Raw genomic sequence first — 19,750 nt, forward strand, 5'->3', positions numbered from 1 at the left:
CCCAATTCTACCACCTAGCATGGTTGGAGTCAAACCCGGGTCCCTGGTGTCTGAATAAACAGTCCAGTGATTAGTGTTAATAGCGCTCGGCCATTGCAGAAAAGCAGTGAAACTGATCTTATCCAATGAAGTCGCTTTTCCCTGATACCTGTGCCATTTTCCTGAGCTTGACCGTCGCCAATAATATCTGGTCTATGTCGGGAAAAACTGCTAGATGAGGAATGATCTCACAACAGTGGTAACCAAATGGATCAAATGGTCTGCAGGTCCCGATGGTGGGGTTGGGGCACGTTCACCCAGTAACAGTGACCACAGCCACACAGACTGAATGGTATCAATGGGACAGTCAGTGTTAGATTCTGCAGTGCCTTAATGAAATAGGAAATGACTCCATAAACACATGATGAAAGAGCAGCGCTCTGAAAGCTAGTGCTTCAATTAAACCTGTGAGACCATAACCTGGTGTTGGGTGATTTTTAACTTTGTACTCCATAGTCCAACACCGGTATCTCCAAATTAATGAAATGGGGTATGGGATCGAAAGTTCGGTTAGTGATCGTAGGAGGGAAGAAATCCCTGAGAACAGGTGGATTTGAATTCTGAAACACAAAGATGTGACCCAGCAGAGCTTGAAGGAAAAAACAACATCACCTTGGAGAAAATCAAAACAACCGATTCCTTTGTGTTTTACAAATACTCAGGTAGATAGAGCAATTACTGCTGTGACTCGGATTCGAACCGAGGTTGCTGCGGCCACAACGCAGAGTACTAACCACTATACGATCACGGCACCCCACAGACGAACACACTAACCACACGAAATAATTACAGTATCATAAGAAATGTTAGGCAGAGCACCAAATGCACAATATCAGTGCTTCGTGAACAGTGGCAGATCTGTGGGAACTCAGAATGGGCTGACCGTTTAACATCGGCGCCCACAGAGGCTGTGGTGATTCCATCGTTAATGTGCTGAAGGCTGAGATAAATACATTTCTCCAAAACATCAAAGACTCTGGGGACAGTGCAGCTTTTGTTACCTGCACATCCACCAATATCATTTATTGTATCTGTTGCTCCTGGTGCGGTCTCCTGTACATTGGGGACACTGGGCGTCTCCTAGCAGAGCGCTTTCGGGAACATCTCTGGGACAACTGCACCAATCAACCACACCGCCCTGTGGCCCAACATTTCAACTCTCCCTCCCACTCTGCCGAGGACATCGAGGTCCTGGGCCTCCTTCACCGCCGCTCCCTCACCACCAGATATCTGGAGGAAGAACACCTCATCTTCCGCCTCGGAACACTTCAACCCCAAGGCATCAATGTGGACTTCAACAGTTTCCTCATTTCCCCTTCCCCCACCTCACCCGAGTTCTAAACTTCCAGCTCAGCACTGTTCCCATGACGTGTCCTGACTTGTCCTACCTGCCTATCTTCTTTTCCACCTATCCACTCCGCCCTCCCCCCCGACCTATCACCTTCATCCCCTCCCCCACTCAACTATTGTACTCTATGCTACTTTCTCCCCACCCCACCCTCCTCTCACTTCTCTCTCCACCCTTCATGCTCTCTGCCTTTATTCCTGATGAAGAGCTTTGGCCCGAAACGTCGATTTTACTGCTCCTCGGATGTTGCCTGAACTGCTGTGCTCTTCCAGCACCACTGATCCAGAATCTGGTTTCCAGCATCTGCAGTCATTGTTTTTACCAAGCTTTTGTTGAAATGTATACTTCAATAGCAATGCATTTTAACATCGGTTGCTTCACAAGTTTCTCCACACAAGGCAGTAACCACTGCTGCCACAGAGTCCTAGTTCCCAGCCCCTGAATCAGAGGAACTGAGTGGCGCAGTCGCGAAGATCCAACTTGAAATCGGGATGGGAATGAGGTCGCAGAGATACTCGCTGGCTCAAGTGACACAACTGGTGAATGCACGGTATTTCTATGATGGTTTAGAGGCGCAAGCAATTCCGAGGTTGGGGGTGTTCCTGGTCAAAGGCGGGACAGAAGGGAATATGTGTTCCCGTTTATAATAACAGTAATCGACAGTGCATCTTGCTGAGACAGCTGAGTGCCACAACTGGAACGTGAGCAGCTGGTTTGAAGTTTAATTTTGCTTCACTATCACCCAGTTCCCTGGAATGAATTGCTTTCAACATTTTTATTTCCAATTGTTTGATATCTCCCTGTAGTCTGTGGCTTTCTTTCTCATGGTTAATTGCATGACTAACTGTTGTATGATCTGCACACTGTTAAATCACGGCAACTACAAGTAAATATGAATCATTGATCTATATGAGATAACAGTGGACCTCACAGCAGGCATGCTTCGTAGGTTTGCAGGCGACGCCAGAATTGTAGACAGTGAGGAAGATTATCTAAGTTTCAAAAGGATCTTAATCCAATGAGTCGTTGGACTGAAAAATGTAACATGGAGTTCAATCTGGATAAATGGAAGGTATTGCATTTTGGTACAACAAAAAGAGTACGGCTTTGCGTATGTTGGAGAACACGGAAACTCGGGATGCAGGTACATAATTCCTTGTAATTTGCTTTACCTACAGACAAGATGCTTCAAAGGCATTTAACAAACTTCCCTTCATTGTTCGGTCCTTTGCGTAGAGGAGTCGGGACATTATGTTGAAGCTTTGCAGGACATTGATGAGGCCTCTTCTGGAATATTATGTCCAGTTCTGGCCGCCCAGTTGTAGGAATGATATTATTCAGCTGGGGTAGGTTCAGAAAAGGTATGCACGCATGTTGCCTGTGGAAGGTTTGAGTTCTAATGAAAGGCTGGATAGGCTGAGACTATTTTCAGATTCGAGATTGGGGTGCTGGAAAACCACATCATGTAAGACAGAATCCGAGGAGCAGGAGAATCATTTTTTTCGCACAAGTGTCGTTCACCAGGCTCTTCCCCGAAACGTCTGTTCTCCTGCTCCTCAGATGCTGCCTGACCTGCTGTGCTTTCCCAGCAGCAACACTCTCGACTCTGATCTCTCATCTGCAGTTCTCATTTTCTCTTAGTTGAGACAGTTTTCACTCTAGGTTAGGGGTTTGAGCGGCGACCTGACAGATGTTTATGAATTATTGAGAGGCAAGTTAGAGTTAACGATAGCTGCCTTTTCCCAGAAGGCGGTTTCAAGATGAGAGGGCATATGCTTAAGATGAAAAGAGAGAGATTTTTAAAAAAAGACATATGAGGCATTTTTTAGGGAAGATGTTTTACGTGTGCAATTAACTTGCTGAGGAAGTGATGGATGATGGGACGTTTGCAACATTTAATGGACAATTGATTCCAAACATGAATGGGAAAGTGGGACTTTTGAAAGAAATTTATTCATGCTTAGTACGTCAGTTATTTCCCAGAAGGCAGTTAAGAGTCAACCACGATATTATCCATCTGGAGTCTCATGTGGGACGGAGCAGATGAGTATGGCAGGTTGCTTCCCGAACTGGCATGAGTGAATCAGATGGGATTTTCCACATAACTGATTCAGGTCATCTGGAGACTCTTCAATTCCAGGTGCTTATTGAATTCAAACTCCACCATCTGTCATGCCAGGACCTGAACCCTTTGTCCCCAAAATATTACCTGGGTTTTTGGATTAGCAGCACAGTAATAAACCAACAAGGGCATTTTAACCACTCAGCGGGTACAGGAGGAGGCAGATGGGACGAGATTAGTTTGGCAGTGTGTTCAGCATGGATTGGTTGGACTGACGGGCTTGTATGCCTTCATGCTGTATGACTCTATGATTGACGCTATGGAACAAATAGCTGGTTGGGATGAACAGCAGCATTGACACCATAATCGAACACCTGATGGGATATGTAATCCTGCTGGAGTCTCCGGAGTTTGTTTTGCTCAGTGACCCCTTCCCACACATGGGACTGGTGAACGGTGTCTCCACAGTGTTACTGATTAAATGAGATTCCATTTCTGTGGTTAATTGAATCCCTTCCAGCAGTTCCCACATTGCCCTGCTTTCTCTGTGGTCTCGGCCTCCTTTTTTCGACCGAGGGTGAACGATCCTTTCAAATTGTTTCCACACAGATACAAATCCTGTTGTCCATGTTGTTTCTGTGTTTTCATTGTTTCTCATTCACCCACAGGGTGTGAGTATCACTGGTCAGGACAACATTTATTCTTCGCCCCTTGTTCGTTGCTGTCTGGCTACACCACAAACCCGGGTGCGATCCCAGCCTCGGGTGTCTGTCTGTGGGCAGTCTACACATTCTCTGCGTGTTTGCGTTTTATTTCTCCCTCTGACCAAGGATGTGCCAGTTACAGGGATGAACAATGAGAAATGCAGTCTTATGGGACAGGGAATACCGTGGGGTCTGGTGGGATGCGCTTCGGATGGACGGTGTGGACTGGAAGGGCCGACTTGCCTGCTTCCCCACACAGTGGGGATTCTTGAATTCAGGGTCAGCTAATGTTTTTCTGGTCCTGGAGTCTCTCGTAGGCAGGACTGGGTTAAGATGGTTGAATCCCCTCTATAAGGGATAGGCATTGCAGGAAATTAAAGTTATTATCTCTGTTTCTGAGGTCAGGCTTGCATTTCAGGTTTTATTCATTGAACTTAAACATCACCCTTTCTGTGTCCCCGTCCCCCAGGATGACTAGTTTAAAATATAACCCCATCACCACCTTCTCCAGGTTGAAGTCATGACTGTGTGGAAGAAACTGACACTGAGCTGATGCGAGCAAATGTAGCTGCCCCCGCCAGTGTCGGAAACACCGATCCAAACAGCAAAATCATCTTTTAAACCCACCACTGCAAAGTTCACGGCTCAACACGCTCCAGTTGTGCCACTCAGCTGTCTTAGCAAGATGTACTGTCGATCGCTATGAGATTATAAACGGGGACAACCATTCCCTTGATCAGGAGCACACTCAACTGAGGAATTTCTTGCGCCTCTATACCATCATAGAAGGACGCACGCTCACCTATTGCATCACTGGAGACAGAGAAGTAACTCCATGCACTCATTCTCATCCACATTTCCGGTTGGATCTGGGCGGCTGTGCCGATGTGAAGCTAAAATGGTATTTTAGCTTCACATTTCAACAATATCCTATACTCTCCCTCGAGACTTTGATGTTTTGTCGAAATCTATCAATCTCAGTTTTCAACATTTTCTTTCAAGGGATCTCCACAGACTCTGAGGACGCCAAACTTAAAGATTCAGCTCATTCTCAGTTCCCACATGTCTGTCACTGTTTGCTAAGCACTGATATTGTACATGTGCTGTTCTTCCGAACATTTCCTCTACTAGTATACTTATTGCTGCTTGCATGTATCCTGTTCTGTATTTACTATGATCCTGGTTGTCGGTATTTTGCATTGTGACCACAGCAACCTCGATTTGAAACCAAATTACGGCAATAAGTGCTCTCTCCGTTGTCCTTTTTGTGGCACATGCTAAGAAATTAATTGTTTTACCTTCAAATTCCACTCTCCCACATCTCTGCGTTTCATATATCACCCGATTCAAACACACCCGTTGTCGTAGATTTCTCTCCTTCCCACGATCATTAAACCTCCTTTCCGCCCCTCCCCCCATTTCTCTGAGGCAATGCCCAATCTATCACTCTCTTTCACATTCATACTGTTCTGTCTGTGCTGCTGCTGCGGTCACTGTTGTTGGGTGAACGTGCGCCAATCCCACCATCGGGACATTCAAACAAATCGATCCATTTAGATACCGCTGTTGTGAAATCAACCTCCATGTAACAGTTTTTACTGACAAAGGACAGAGACAATTGGAGCGTCAGGCTCATGGAAAATACCCAGGGCAGTTTTGGTGAAAAGACATTTTATTGGAAAAGTCCAGCTTTTGTGGCTTTCTGCGTTGGTCTTGTGATAATTTCATAGGGTTGATAATCCAGAGACCGAGATAATAGTCTGGGTACTCGGGCTTGAATCCCACCATGTCATGATCGTCAAATTTGGATTCAATAAATATCTGCAAGGAAGAATCTAAAGACTAACATATATCCATTGACAATTGTTGAAAAAAATCTGTTTCACTGATGTCATTTCGGGATGGAATTTACGTTCCTTACTTGGTCTGTGCTGCATGTGACTTCAGACTCATAGCAATATGGTTGAGTCTCAACTGCCCTCGAGACAATTAGGAATGGGTAATAAATTCTGCCTAGCCAGCATCGCCGTCATACTAATACAGATATTTTAAAACAAATGTTCATTAGGCTCAACAAGAGTGTTGTGTGCAGTTTTGCAAGTCACATTATAGCAGGATGTGATTACACTGAGAAAATTGCAGGAGATATTTACCAGGATATTGTTTGGGCTGAAGAGTTTCAGTTAGGAAGAATGACAGGACAGAGTGGAGTGTTTGTCGCAGTCCAAAGGAGATGTAGACAAGACATGACCGAGTTAGGGTACAGACAGGGTTGACTGAACGAGTTTGCCATTGATGGAAGGATAGATTAGCAGGGGCTAGAGATTTGAGGAGAAAGGCAGAATGGTTTGAGAAGATGTGCGGAAAACCTTTATGAGCCAGCGGCGGCGTTGGAATTTGGAATAGGCTGACTGCATTGTTCAGAGCGGCAGAAACCCTTATAACCTGAACAAATGTTCGGATGTGAACTTGTGATGCCAAGACATATTAGGCTGTGGGATAAGCATTGTGAAATGGGATTCAGTTCATTTGGCATTGTTTTTGACAAGTGTGACGACAATTGGTTGAAGAGCCTCCTTTGAAACTCTTGTCCTCGGTAAATAGTGGTCAATGTCCCCGCCTGTCACAGGGCTCAATTCTCCACTGGGGACAGTGTAAATATTTTATAACTGTCACTCCATTCCCAAGGGCGGGTATTGATACCTGTCCTTCCATTCTCGATGTCACAGGAAGGACAGTGCTGCCTGAATCAAGGTTGGGAAGGACTGCAGTTCTCAGGGAGGCAGAGTGTCAGTGAACGGCCAAACACGTGACTTCTGCCAACTGCATCTTGTTACTGTGTTGGAATGAAAAGCATTTGACAGACTTGTTCCGGATTGAAGTGTTTATTGGAAGCAGGAAGGTGAGGAAGAAACAGCGTAAAAGCATTCAAATAGGAGTGCAGAAACATTTCCCGCAGCAAGAATCAGAACGTAAAGCACAGAGTAGTGTTTCGATACATTGAATTTGAGTTGATTTGCTTTGATGAGGCTGAGTTATCATGGTATAAAGCCATTAAAACTGATGCAGGCTTTGCTCACGATGATGGAACCTTGGCTCAGTAATTCGCATTGCTGTTCAGTCTGAGGGTTATGTTGATTGGCCAAGTTAAATTGTCCTCTCGTGTCCAGGGAGTGAATTTAGTAAGTTTAATGAATTAGCCACGGGTAACGCAGGGACAAGATCAGAAGTCACAGGACGCCAAGTCATACTCCAACAGATTTATTTGACATCATAAGGGGGAGGGTTGCCACTTCTTCTGGTGAAATATAAGGGAATAGGGAGGAGAGCTAGGTCTGGGTGAGATGCTCTTCAGAGAGTCGACACCGGATCGATTGACTGAAATGCTCTTTCTGCACTGTAGGATTCTGTAATTCTATGAATTGATAATGACGGTGTTTATTGGGGTGTAAAGCCATTAGAGACGACGCTGATGGGGTTTACTAAGGATGAGATTTTATTCACTTGTTATCTTCGAAAATTTAGAACAGTTATCCCTGAACCAAGAAAGACTTAATTGGGGTTTTTCATGTTCTGAAATGTTTGGACAGAGTAAATAGGTGGAAAATTCTCTCTTTCAATTCAGTAAACATCTAGACGTCAGGCATTCAAAACTTTGATAAAATATTTAAACAACTTACAAATGAATCGCTGTCACTCCGAGAATCTGTTTTACAAAATATTTGGAAAGGCACATTTGGTGGCATACAAGGAATAAATTTCACAAGGAGAGAGACAGCGTGTGGCTAAGTAAAGGTGTAGGGGTGGGATGAAGTCGGTCGGAAATTGGGGGGAAACAATGTCTAATTTGGTTGACTTTAAATGTAAAGAAATTTCTTGAACGTGTGCAGATGAATAAGATTCGATTCCAAAAATTCTGGATTTTGAACGACTTGGCATAATAATGTACCTGAAACATTGTAAATGGGACTGAGTGGATTTTTCTTATTGTGAAGCGATGATATTATATAATGAATAGGAAGTGACCAGTTGCTCGGAGAGCGACTTCCTGCTTTAATAACACACGTTCAAGATGTGGAGACAAACACCATGATATTTAGTCCACTTAATATTCAGTGAAATCTGCCAAAGCAACGCGGAACAAGACTGTTGGGGTTTTCCTTTGCACTTTAACCCTCTGATTTTGTAAGCAACATTCACCTTGAGCTGAAATAAAGTCGGATCAAATTTGAAGAGAACATTAATCATTCCAATGAGATAAATCTAATTCACTTCTGATTATTACAATGAACATTGTGAGGTTGCAGCAAAATTAAAATGAAACGAACAAAACAGCGTTTCTTGTGATTTAATCCAAATCAGGTTCAGCCACATGAGAAAGGCCATTGAGCCACAACATCGTCTTTACTTCCCCCTCCATGGCTGCTTCTTCACCTGAGAGAGAAAGTGACTGATGATATTATGAGTCAAATGTAGGTGTGAATATGACGTAACAGTCTTGTTCTCTGTTTCATTCTAACACAGCTCTGACTCAGAATGTATCAATGACAGCTATTCATTCTGACGAGCATGGCTATTTATTGGAATTTGCTGTCATTATAATTCTGGTGAAAGCAGAAACACAATGGTGTGGATTCGATTCCCCTCTGGAAACTTCTCATCCATGACTTTCACTGCATGGGATCGTGATGAGGTCACATGTCACCGCTCTACAAAATGTGCAGAGGAGACCGAGAGATTATGGTGTTGGGTTCTTATACCGCTGGGCTTCACATTCACGGGTTCGAGTCACACTCTGTTTGCGAACTTCACAAATCGCTACTGCAGTTTTTCTTTGCACCTCACACTCTGGTATACACTGGATCGAGAATCTTGTTCTTGTCCTTCACTGCACGGGAGATTCACGAATAATCAACACTACATTAAAGTCGAAAGGAAGAGTGAGAGCAGTCATTCTATTCAATTGTAGATTAAATTAGTGTAATGAGAAGGAACGCATTTTTCTTCCGCGCCACCCCCCACCTCCACCCCCACATTTCATTTTGTCCTTCTATGAATTTACATAAAAAAAGAGAAACAAATAAGAGATCAGGAGCACAAGTGTATCCAGTGGGGTTGCACATGAATATTTTAACCTAACACTTCACACAATGATCTGAACAGTATTTCAAACAGTAACTCGGAATTGGAACCGCAGAAAACTTCTCCAATGAAACAAACCTTTCATTCTTTCGCAAATGCCTGCTGTGTGTGAATAATACAACGATCCATCATCTAGTGTGATTACTTACTTGCCAACTGTATAAGGTCGAACAACTTTCTTCAGCAATCACAGCTTCTGTACACAGCAACCTGCGCTGTGGCCAATGTCATTTGTTGCCCACAGGTCAGAGCACATTTCTTCTTCCTGCATTTACGAGCCTTGTTCCTGATCTGTCTGGTCTGTTTAATAAAACCTTTTCTATCACTTCCGTCCCATCCCCTCACAATGCTGAACTTATGAATAAAATGAGGCGTTCGACCAAATGTTAAATAAAGGAGAAGTGTGCCATTCAGCCCATAGAGTCTGCCCCATCATTCAACGAACTCATGGTTGATCTGATCATCTTCAACTCCTTTCTGCTCACTTACCTCGACAAAGTTTCATCATATTTCTGATTAACAATCTGGCACAGTTTGAAAATACCCAACAACTCAGTCTCAACAGCGGTTGCTGAAAAATGCCACAGATTCCTTGGCCCCTGAGCAAAGAAATTACTCTTCATTTCTGAATTAACTGGGCGATATCTAAATCTGAGTTCATGTCGTCTGGTGCTCTCCTCAGAGCATCGGGCAAGCCACCTGCCCATATCTACCCTGTCAAGATCCTACGAATATTGAACGTTTATAAATGTTATTATGTGATTATATCTCCCCTCCACCTCCTTTGTTTCAATCCAAGCCTAAAACGTCATTCCATGAAGCTCCATTTTATACAGATTTAGCAACACGTTTGTAAGTCTCTGCTGTCCTTTTCAGCGTCCTTTTTATTAAGAGAGGTGGAGAAATTTCAGCGAAATGGGTTAAAACCTCAGGCGCAGATGGGAATTGGAACTTGATCCACAGAATGACCAAATGCAGCAATGATAACTCTGACAAATGAGAATCTAATCATATTCGATTGACATTCAATGGCTTCATTGTAACTGAATTCCTCCGTGAAATCGTCCTGGGAGCTAGTATTTAGGAAAAATAGAACCTGACCGCTCAAATAAAGAAGTTGACGACAAAAACATGTCCGTCGGTCGTTTTTGTTCGATTAGTAACTAAACTCTTGTCTCGGTGAAGCCTACCTCGTCCGCAATGCACAAATCAGATGTTTAACAGAACTCTCTCCATTTGCCTAGGTGGGTGCACCTTCAATACCACTGAAGGAACAGGACACCCTCCACTACAATGCAGTCACTTAACTGTATATTTTTCAACACCTGAATATTTATTCCCTTAACTGCTAAGGCATAATTGCAGCAGACTGCACCACCGAGCAGATTCACTGGAGTAAGTCATCCAGGCTTTGTTGACAGAACCTTCAAAGCTCAAAAACTGTACTGACTATAAGGACAAGGTTGAAGATGCACTGAAACTTCACCATTTACAAATTACCCTCCAAGGGACATACCAGCATGACTTGGAGAGGAATCAGTGGTAAATTCATTGAGTGGTGAAGCGGTCTTGATGGGCTAATTTTTATACTTCAGCCCTCCCTCTTCTGTCTTACAAGTTTTAAAAATGTAGATTATTGCATTGACCAGACTTGTGCTCATTCCTTTAGTTGTTTCCTAAACTGGCGGTTGCTAAATATTGAATATCATCCACAGTCTGTGGCAACAACAGAAAATATCCAAAAACCCACATGAACAACTGATCTCCCTGTTCTTCAGAGATTTGTGAATGTCCACTCCAAGATCTCTTTGTTCTAGATTAGATTACTTACAGTGTGGATACAGGCCTTTCGGCCCAGCAAGTCCTCACCGACCCGTCAAAGTGCAAGCCACCCAGACCTATTCCCCTACATTTACCCCTACCCCTAACACCATCGGCAATTTAACATAGCCAATTCACCTAACCTGCACATTTTTGGACTATGGGAGGAAACCCACGCAGACACGGGGAGAATGTGCAAACTCCACACAGGCAGTCGCCTGAGGTGGGAATTGAACATAGGTCTCTGGTGCTGTGAGGCAGTAGTGCTAACCACTGTGCCACTGTGCCACCGTGCCGCCCATGTTCCTGTGCACCAATCAGAATCCTCACTGTTATTGTTACAACTCCACAAATTCATTACCACTTATTCGTCTGGATTCTATTCCATTCGCCATTATTCCTTTCCACCTGATTCATACATCCCTGTGGTCCCTGACATTATTCATCATAGGCAACTACACGACCAATTGTTGTATCATCTGTAAACTTCTAAATCATGACTCCTACATCGAAGTTTGAATTAGTGATCTACATCAGGAAACAGTGGTACTTCACTGGAAACAGGCTTCCAAACATGGTTCATGGCTGGATGGAATGAACACCTGCCATATTCCAGTCTCCAAGAGTTGCTAGCCCAAATATCGCCATTACATTTGCAGATAACACGAAGATTGGTGGAGTAGCCAGAAAGCATAGAGGACTGTCAAAGAATGAAGGGGAATATAGATAGACAGAAGAGTAGAGCAGATAAGTGGTAGATGGAGTTCAATCCAAGCAAATGTGAGGTCATGCATTTTGGGAAGTCTAATTCTAGAGCCAACTATACTGTAAACGGAAGAGCTGTGGGTAAAGTTAATGAGCAGAGAGATCTGGGAGCTCAGGTCCTTTGTACCATGAAGGTGGCTGCACAGGTGGATCTTGTGGTCAAGAAGACATATAGCATGCTTGCCTTCACCGGACGGGTCATTGAGTATAAGAGCTGGCAGGTCATGTTACAATTGTACAAGATATTGGTTCAGCCGCGTTTAGAATATTCTGTACAATTCTGGTCGCCACATTACCAAAAGGATGTGGACGTTTAGAAGAGAATGCAGAGAAGGTTTACGAGGATGTTGCCTGGTATGGAAGATGCTAGCTCTGTAGAGACGTTTAGTAGGTTACTATTGTTTTCATTAGAAAAAACGAGATTGAGGGGTCCTGTTTGAGGTCTACGAAATCATGAAGGGTACAGACAGGATGGATTGAGATAAGCTTTTTCCCAAGGTGAGGGATTCAATAATGAGAGGTCACGCGTTCAAGGAGAGTGGTGAAACGTTTAGGGAAGATATACACGGAAAGTATTTTACACAAAGGATGGTAGGTGCTGGAATGCGTTGCCAGCAGAGGTAGTAGAGGCTGACATGGTAGATTCATTTAAAGTGCGCCTGGACAGATGTATGAGGAAGTGAGGAGCAGAGTGGTACGGATGCTTAGAAATTGGGCGACAGGTTTAGACAGTTGATTTGGATCGGCTCAGGCTTGGAGGTCCAAAGGGCCAATTCCTGGGCTGCACATTTTCTGTGTTCTTTGTTCTTCTTTGTTCACTACACTACCAACTCCATGCTACATTGCTCAGTCTCAGAGAATGACATTGTCAATTCCGATTATCACAGAGGGAATGAGAATATGACATGTGGCTGTGTCGGAATTTAAGTATTATACGCTGGATTGGAGTGTTTACTGGGAGCAAGAGGCCAATGTGGAGACGATGTGATCAAAAATTGCTCTTCGAGTAAAAGTAACAAAATGGCGCATTGTTAAGGAAAGTTTCAGAGAATGCTTCCAATTCATCGACCACTCGTGACCCACAGCATGCTTCCGCTGAGTCAATCTGCAGTGCGGGTTAATGCTGCTGTTGTATCTTAATAATCTAATAAACGGAGACAAATATGTCCTTCCTCCCGCCTTTGACCAGGACCACTCCCATCTTTGGCATTTCATGCGCCTCTGTGCCGTCATAGAATAACCACGTGCTCACCTTCAAACCAGTCAATCCATTTCCATACCACAGTCGTGAGATTAATTCTCATGTAGCAGCTTTTACTGACATGGACTAGAGATTATTGGAATATCAGGCTCAGGAAAAGGAAACAGGGCAGCACTGAGGAAAAGAAACTTTATTCTAAAAGACATTTTTCTGTGGATTTCTCCATCATTTATTTCACTTGCTCATTCGGCTCTATCTCAACTATTGTGTGCAGTTCTGCAATTCACATTATAGCAGGGATGTGATATCACTGGAAATGATATTGGAGAGATTTCCCAGAATATTGTCTGAGAAGAATAGTTTCAGTTATGAAGAGAGGTTGGATAGATTGGAGTTATTTATCTTACAGCAGAAGAGATTGAGAGGAGACATGATTGAGGTGTGCAAAATAATCAGGGATATGGATGGCGTAGACTGAAAAAACGTTTCTCTTAGATGGTGAGATCAATCATTGGGGGGGTGGGGTGGCGGGGGAGTGTGGCATGGATTTATGGACAGGGGAGAAAAGATTTGAGTGAATGTGCAGACAAATGTTTTGAAACAGTGGGAAGTTGAATTCTGGAACTCAGCGCAAGCAAATGTTTTAGGGGCAGAAATCCTCCTAAGTTTCAGAAGTATTCAGATGTGAATGTGTGATGCCAAGGCATAGACCAATTCAGATAGATGGCAAACAAAACCTGAATGATCTGTATGATCTATGTAAAAAAGACAAAAGTAGGAATTGCAGCTCGGGGAAAACAGAATGACGACTTCGGTTCAACAGACACTTCCTCAGAACTGTTTTGGATTCCCGATGTTAACTCTGATTTCTCTCTAGTGATGCATTTGGAGTATTTTTTTGTTGGTGCATCATTAATGCGGGTTGAGAGAGATAGGGTGGGGGAGTGTGAATCGCGTCGATGGCACAATGCAGACTCAACTGGCTCAATGATATCTGTCTATTCTGTGTCTAATTCTAACTCTGAATCTAGAAATTTTTGTCCATTTTTCAAGTCTGTCGTTTTTCACATCTCACCTGTAATGTGAATTGTAGAACAGGACAACGAGGGTTCAGGCATAAACCACAGCCAGACCATTACCACCTGACGCCTGGAAGAGGAATGCCTCATTGTCTGTCTTGGGAAACTGCATCCACACGGGATAAGTATGGATTTCAATGGCTTCCTCATCTCCCCCGTCTTCCCCGCCCCCCCCCCAACATTATCACAGTCCAAAGCATCCAACTCGGCACCATCCTCCGGACCCATTCATCTCTTCCCCTTCTAACTTGCACTATCTTCCCCTCCTCCATCCACCTATCACTTCACCAGCAACCTTTCACACAACCCCAACCCCCTCCCTTTTATCTCTCAGCCCCCACCCACAAGACTCATTCCTGATGAAAGGCTTATGTCAGAAACGTCGATTCTCCAGCTCCTCGGATGCTGCCTGACCTGCTGTACTTTTCCAGCATGACACTCTCGCCATGGCGAAGATAGACGAGCTCAGCTCAGGCTCTTTATCTGAGAGTGGAGAAGGATGAGTGAGGAAGTGATTAAGGTGCACATTAAGGGGATCGGTATGTGTGATAGGAATAAACTTCTCATGGGAAGTGTTAACAACCAGGGATGTACGGTAAACGCAAGGGAGAGGATTTTCAGAGCAGATATAGGAAGACGTTTTCCTTCTGAGATTGTTGCTTATTTGGAATTAACTGTTTGAACTTGTGGTAAAGCTACGAGTCATCAAAATATTTCAGGTGTATTTAGCCGAATACTTGAGAAGCGAGAGTACACATGGATAAGGACGAGGTACTGGAAAGTGGGGTGAAGATAAGCAGATGTCTGATGAAAGATCCAAACACCGTACCGAAAATAGAGACCATAAAAGCATGGGAAGTGTCTCCGCATGGATACTACTGTCAACCTGTTACAAGGGGTCTGTGGAATGCTGCACTAGTCAGACGATCACTCTGGAAGGATGGGGCCGCTGTGGCAGGAGGGGATAAGAATAGTGCAATGCTCCTACACCAATTAGAGTCAGAGTGTGCTGATAGTCTATTCTGGCAGGCTGAGATAATAACAATTAGACAAGTCAGCCTTGCTTGCTAAATATCATCATGGCAGATTGGGACGAGTCGTGACAATAAATATTTTTGACATGGTTTTTAATATTCAATTGATAGTTCATAGAGTCAGCCTGCTTGAGACCCTCGTAGCAGGATAAGACATTACATATCAAATCGGTAGTTAGTAGAGTCAGTTTGGGACAAGAAGACTTTGTGGTAGCTAAATATCTAATCATGACAGGTTAGTCTGGGATGGAAGATCATTGTAGCAGAGGTGGCAGTAAAATACCAAATCATGAAAATAGAATAATATTAAGTTGAATGTTGGAAAACCCATCGTGGCAGAAGTAGAGTGATAATAGGAACTAACATCATTGGTGTATTGTGTGGCTGGAGTGAAGTAATTCGGACTAACACAGTTGGCCGTGCTGATAAGCTGAGAAACCTGAGTAAAGAAAAGGTATAAAGTAGTGCCATGGACCCTGAGGTTCGGGGGCATTCAAGAATTTGCTTTCTGAATGTCACGGTTTTTTGTTTACAAATAAAAGGTCTACTCTTTGAAGGTCTCTCCGCATTTCCTGGTGATTGTCTACATTTTCTCCACGACAACCGCAACTTTGGGTGCAATAGAATTGTGGCTAGCACGACTCTGTGGCGCAATAAAAAGCACATTAGATTTCTAAAGCATTAATAACTTGCTATTCAAAGTCTATGGGTTTGTTTTCCACCAGAATCGGAGTTTAGATGCCAGCTCAATCAATGTTTGTTCTGCTGAATCATCATCAATTCCCATCGTCAAGAGTTCGCGACCCTGCTGTTGACCAGAGAACATTCCTTACCTTCTTGGTTGTGAGTTTTGACGCAATCATTTCGTTTGAAACATGATCAACCAGAATCAGCTGCTCAGCCGCAATACCTGCAAAGTTCGTGCAGAAACCCACTGGCTCGAAAAACTTTTCCTTTCCATAGTGGCATTAACATTTGCGATTGCTGAAATGTATTTTTCCCTTTGTGTGACAGGTTGTTGTGGATGAGCTGGGGTAAAACATTGAAGTGTTTGATCAGCCATGACGATATCAGATGTTCGGATAGGACCGGTGTGTGGAATAGCCTCCTCTTGTTCCTTTCTTACTGTGCTGTTTCTGACAGAAGGTTTTCAACAATAATATGATGAGGACAATCTGAATCTACACCACGGAATACCAAGGTGCTCCCCTTTACACCTCCGGTCTCACAGCTGGAATAGACAGCTCCTAGATCAGACAGTGAAGGTTTCTCTCAGGCACTCTGTCAGACTGATGCTCCTTCACACAGATTTCCAATTGGGCACATGGAGCAAGCAAATGTGCGAATATTGTGTGTTCATGGAGAGATTTCCCCTCTGCTGGGCTGCAGTTCTGGACATGGTGACGTACATGAATTTCTGGCATTTTGTGTCTTACTGTGCATTCTTCCTACTTTACAATTTAAACTGGAATTGAATTTATTCCTGCATAATATTTTTACATCTTCAGTATTCATGAAACTGGTGCAACGTGTTCTTGGATTTAGGAATGGTGAAGATTTTTGATGAATGCAATGTTTCATGTTACCTGTATGAATTTTCAGAAGGAGGTTGGTGAACTTTCATTGATTCGAATTCTGTGCCGAACTGAAACCGATCGCAGGAAAAGCCCTGCGACAGCGGCAATGTCACATTGTCTGTAAACAACGCAGGAACCAACAGAAACCCATTTTTCAATGAATTCAATTTTGCACATTTTTTGTGTCCTTTCCTGAACCTGATGCTTCAATAATCACAGGTTGATGTCTGTTTCACCTCGTCTGTGTCAGCTTTAATTTCAGAACCATATGGTTCAGGGGTGTCATGGTTATCACAGCTGCCTCACAGCAGCCTCGGGTAGCAGTGTGGACTTTGCACATTTCCACCCCCCCACCATCTGAGTGGGTCCAAATTAGTCAGGGGAACATGGTTTTGGGTGGGTTACTGCTCGGACTTGTTGGTCCGAAGGGCATGTTTCCACACGGGAGGGAATCTAATCATCACAGCAAAAGTAAAGCAGTTGAGTTAAAGTTCACAAGGGAGGAGTAGGCCACGTGACAGCTTTGCTGTCTGCGGCTCTAGGAGCGTAATTTCCTGTGCCTCGTACTTAAAGGTGCGTAAACTGCCAAGGTAGTAAGTTCAATGCTTATCTGAAGATACCGTTACTGTCATGGACCAGGAAATATTGGAGCATCAGACTGAAACGCAGTTGAAAACAATGTTGAGTAAAGTAGCAGTTATTGGAAAACTTCAGTTTCTGATTTGGGGAAATGTTCTGTCTCTGGGAAACGTGTCAATTATTGACTGAAAAGCTACAAATATTCCCCAGGTCAATATCCGTCTGTGGATAGAGATACAGAGGTGAAGTTTTAGTTTGATGACCTTTCTCAAATCGCTGACCCTGCAGTGGATGACATTCTGGGAAAGTCTGTTTATCTCGTTTCATATCATTCCATTTCCTGCAAACTCGCACAGCTCATTAAACCAATCGAAAGTATTAGATCTATTCCTGTGGGAAGTTTGATAGTTGTCAGAATAAAAAAAATGATTGCTCCAAACATCTTTATCGTTCCCCACTGGCTTTGAAGTTCGAACCTTTAGTTTCCACTCACCAAAACAAGGGAAATTCCCTCATATTTACTCTTACCAACTTCACATCAGGTGGATAACCTCCTTTCGGACACAATTAAGTCTTTCCTGATTTCTCCCTCATGATTCTTTATCTATCCCACCATCCCATTAAACCACCTCTTTTATTTTCTAGTGCTTTTATCTCCTAGTAAACCTCATTTCCATCGCTTGTATCGATTTTGTATCAAGTGAAATCTGGCCGTGTCATTCCTAATCTCTTTATATTTCGCTAAGTGCTGCCCGTGTCTTTTATCATATCTTTATATCCCAGTAAGTTTCAACCTCAGAAAGGATGCTGGATCCAATTCAACACGTGAAAACTCGCGACTAAGCTGTGAAATCTTATTACCGACACAGGAAAGGTGGAATCAATTTCAACTGCAGCTGAATCGATTGGCTGCAGCAGCATCGGGTCAAATCCCAGTCACTTCAGTGGCTGTTGTTATTATATTTATTTCTTCTCTCCGTGTGCTGATTTTGAGTGCGAGCAGCGGCTGAGTTTAAACAAACCCGGAAGGGTACAGGTAAGGTAAGACAGTTTGTTTTAAAATTACTTACCGGGAGCGGGCAGCGGTGTTTTATTCTCTTCACAGAAAGAGCAGGAGCAGCAGGGGGAAGTGACGACGACCAGAGGGGCAGCTGAGACCCGGAAGCAGGTATAGAGTAAGCTTACTTGGGTAGGTTTTGTTTTCCCTATAAAAGCGCGCAGAAATGGAACCCGAGGCACTACAGAGGTAGTGCCTCCTACCCGCCCTCCTCCTCTAACCTAATAATAAGACCCGTTGTGGTAAGCAGGTAAGCGCTGCATTTTGCTTGTTCTATTTTTTAGATCTAGTTTGTTTTTTTAAAAGGTCACTTTTAGAGGGATGGCAGTGAAGGCAGTGCAATGTTCCTCTTGCAAGATGTTTGAGGTGAGGGATGCCATGGTCGTCCCTGCTGATTACACTTGCAGGAAGTGCACCCATCTCCAGCTCCTCCAAGACTGTGTTAGGGAACTGGAGCTGGAGCTGGAGTTGGATGAACTTCGGATCATTCGGGAGGCAGAGGGGGTCATAGATCGGAGCTTTAGGGAAGTAGTAACTCCAAAGATTGCAGACAGATGGGTGACAGTGAGGGGGACTGGGAGGAAGCAGCCAGTGCAGGGACCCCCTGCGGCCGTTTCCCCAAAAACAAGTATACCGTTTTGGATACTTGTGGGGCGGGGGCTTACCAGGTGTAAGTAATGGGGCTCAGGCCTCTGGCATGGAGCGTGTCCCCATTACTCAGAAGGGAAAGGTGGAGAAGAGCAGAGCAATAATAACTGGGGACTCGATAGTTCGGGGCACAGATAGGCGATTTTGTGGGGGCGAGAGAGACTCACGTTTGATATGTTGCCTCCCAGGTGCAAGGGTACGTGATATCTCTGATCGTGTTTTCCCGGTCCTTAAGGGGGAGGGGGAGGGGCAGCAGCCCGAAGTCGTGGTCCACGTTGGCACCAATGACATATGTAGGAGGCGGGCTAAGGATGTTAGGCAGGCTTTCAGGGAGCTAGGTTGGAAGCTCAGAGTTAGAATGAACAGAGTTGTTGTCTCTGGTTTGTTACCCGTGCCACGTGATAGAGAGTCAAGGAATAGGGAGAGAGAACAGTTAAACGCGTGGCTACAGGGATGGTGCAGGAGGGAGGGATTCCGATATTTGGATAACTGAGTTTCTTTCAGGGGAAGGTGGGACCTCTATAAACAGGATGGTCTACACTTGAACATGAGGGGCACCAATATCCTTGGCGGGAGGTTTGCTAGTGCTCTTGGGGAGGGTTTAAACTAACTCTGCAGGGGCATGCGAACCCAGACTGTAGCTTTAGGGTGCAGGACCTGGAGTGTAGGGAGGTTAGGAACATGGTATCAATCT

This window comes from Chiloscyllium punctatum, chromosome 17 (genome assembly GCF_047496795.1).
Source record: "Chiloscyllium punctatum isolate Juve2018m chromosome 17, sChiPun1.3, whole genome shotgun sequence".
Lineage (NCBI taxonomy): Eukaryota > Metazoa > Chordata > Chondrichthyes > Orectolobiformes > Hemiscylliidae > Chiloscyllium > Chiloscyllium punctatum.